This window comes from Limulus polyphemus, unplaced genomic scaffold (assembly GCF_000517525.1).
Source record: "Limulus polyphemus unplaced genomic scaffold, Limulus_polyphemus-2.1.2 Scaffold3658, whole genome shotgun sequence".
In the NCBI taxonomy this organism is placed as follows: Eukaryota; Metazoa; Arthropoda; class Merostomata; order Xiphosura; family Limulidae; genus Limulus; species Limulus polyphemus.
Window position 1 is genome coordinate 5,900 of NW_013669268.1, and position 2,724 is coordinate 8,623.

The 2,724-nt window shown below is 36.1% G+C and overlaps 1 long non-coding RNA gene across 1 annotated transcript in view; it reads right to left on the minus strand.

Moving 5' to 3' along the window:
* LOC111088386 overlaps positions 1–400 on the minus strand; it is a 5,936-nt gene extending 5,536 nt beyond the window's left edge. Inside the window, exon 1 of the long non-coding RNA XR_002612915.1 lies at positions 265–400. This is a non-coding gene — a long non-coding RNA (uncharacterized LOC111088386). The remainder of the gene's footprint in view (positions 1–264) is intronic.
* Between the last annotated feature and the right edge of the window lie 2,324 nt (positions 401–2,724).

Genomic DNA, 2,724 nt, shown 5'->3' on the forward strand with positions numbered 1-2,724 from the left:
CAAAATAAGGGCCCGTCTTATACACCGGTGCGTCTTATATTCCGAAAAATACGGTGATTATCGTTCTAACCTCTTTTTTCTCACCTTTTTATACACTACAAATTTTGAAAAATAACAAAAACTTCGAAGAATCTATGGAAAATATAGTAATGCTTACAGGAATACAAAACCACTGATAATTTTAATTATTTTAACATCTTTTCTTCTTCAGTGTTTTATAACTTAATTATTTTTTGACATTGTAATATAAAAAAATTAACGTACTCCAGCTTTGGTGACAGTTCGGGTTTCCCGTATACCTTCCATAGGGATCAGGCTTAGTTAAGAGATAGTCGAAGGATAGGAAAACACAGTCACAAATTTTTAAAGATGAGTTTGTGATGCATTCCGCATAGCAGCCCTGAAGTGAAAATAAATTTCATCAGAAACACATCGAAATATCTTATTTGTTTTTTTTAAATATATGAATGCAAAAACTCTAAATTTCATGGAACAGGTTAAGGTTCGTGACAATTCTTTATACAACACATGATATACAGTCTTGATCAAAATGTTTGCATTCTGCTCTATATTGATGGAGTAGTTATTGAGGTAAATGCACGAGGAGTAACAGAGAAGAAAACGTGGGACCGGATAAACATGTACGAGTTGTTATTCTGGTCTGTATAAGTTGTTTTGAGCATTTGTTTGTCAAATTTGTTTGTTTTATATAAAAGGGTGTGTTTTTGGTATGATCTTTTTCGAAACAGATCAACGCTTTGTTCAGACCATTTCTCTGTACTTGGTGTAGAGTAATGCCTCGTCACATGCCAGAAGTTATAGGGCGTCAAATTCTCCGACTGTTCAGAGATGGTATGAAGCCAGAACAGTAGGGTACATCGTACTACAGTAAACGTTGTTCTAGGAAAGTCTTCTGGTAGATGCTGAAAAACTATTGCCTGAGATTATCCTGTTTTGATCACGTCGAGGTCGAAAGAAGTCTTGCGACATCTTACACAAGAATGGCATGAACACATTCATTCCATCCAGGGTATCCAGAAGAACAGTGAATAGGTGACTGACCAAACAAGGTTATTTTGCAAGAAGGGTTATCTGCGAACCAATATTAACTAGAATTAACTGCCGTCACCGCGTTACTTGGACAAAACAGCTTGCCAACTTATAGTTCTGACACGGCGACATGTTATCTTTTGATATGAGTCCTGTTTCCGGCTTGTTAATGCTGATTGTAGGATTCGTGTTCATCGTTTGCTTGAAGAACAGATGAGGGAAGACTATTTTTCCCACAGGAGGTGGTGCAGTACATGTTTGGGCAGCTATTCATCATGGTGGAGAAACTGCTCTTCATATCCTCTAAGGAAACGTCAATGGCGCCTCCTATAGGCGCTTCCATGGAGAAGCTATTTCTATCATATGATAGGGCAAAGTTTGGGAATAATTTTGTATTCAAGGATAATAATGCCACTGCCCAAAGTGCGCATATTGTACAGGATTATCTCGACCACTGGGACGTTACAAGATTGCCATGGCCAGCAAAGTCTCCAGATTGTAATCCCATTGAGAACTGTTGGACAGAACTGAGCCAGAAAATTTCTAACCACGACCCTAAACCAGCTACTATAGCTGAGTTGTAACGCCTTTTAGTGCGAAATTGGGATGAAATCACGATAATTACATCAATAACATCATCGACAGTATTCCACGTCACCTTGCGGAGGTTATTAGAGCATGACGAGACCAATCACCAACCAAGTAGTGAATGTTTAATATGATGTTTAATGTGAACTGATAAAAGATTTAAAACGCTATTTATAATAATTTGATGTCACAGTTTGCCATTATATATGTTTTGGTAAGGTTTTGTTGTGATAGGTGAAATGCTGAATTAAACATCTTTCTACAAGTGCCCGATAAAATTGTTTGCTGTTCTAATAAATCGTTCATGATGTCCATAGAACCTGCCTTATTATACAAACTACACATGTAGATGTTTAATATAACATGCATTTCTCAGATTTACAACGCTAAATGTATTTGGATTCCATCTTAATAATAATGATCTTATTTGTTACAATATATGCAAAAATTTTGGCCAAGATTGTACTATACAAAGAAATTATTTCCTGGTGAAATATTTCGGAAACAAATAGGTCTTACTAAATCACTGATATAAATCCTGTCAGCCTGTTATCAGAAGTTGTTGTGAGGATCTAGCTAAAACAATTCTACACAGTTTGTAAGACCTCCCAAATGTCTAGTTTAAATCGAAAGGTAATCTCCTAAACCCTTTGAGTTCAGTAGTCATTTTGTAATTTTTATCGCTTTATTGCCGCGAAAAAAGGAGGGCTCAAGTGAGCGAGAAAGTCAATGATAAAATACGTAAAGATGCCGCTAAATGAAAGTATATTTTAATGTCATGCGTAGAATGGGTACATTTGTATCGAGGAACAGTTACTGTGCTACGTCTCAAATTAGTGGAAGGGGGAGGCCCATGTCTATTTGTATAGAATTACATTTTAAGTGTCTGTAATTTATGTCGTCGATTTGAAAACATTATGATGTTTCGTATTAAGTTTTGTGTGTTTTAATAATATGTTTATCGTGAACTTAGGGTATTGCAGATTGTTTGTGATGATTAATACTGGTACGGTAACATGTACGTGATGATTATACTGGTACGGTAACATGTACGTGATGATTATACTGGTACGGTAACATGTACGT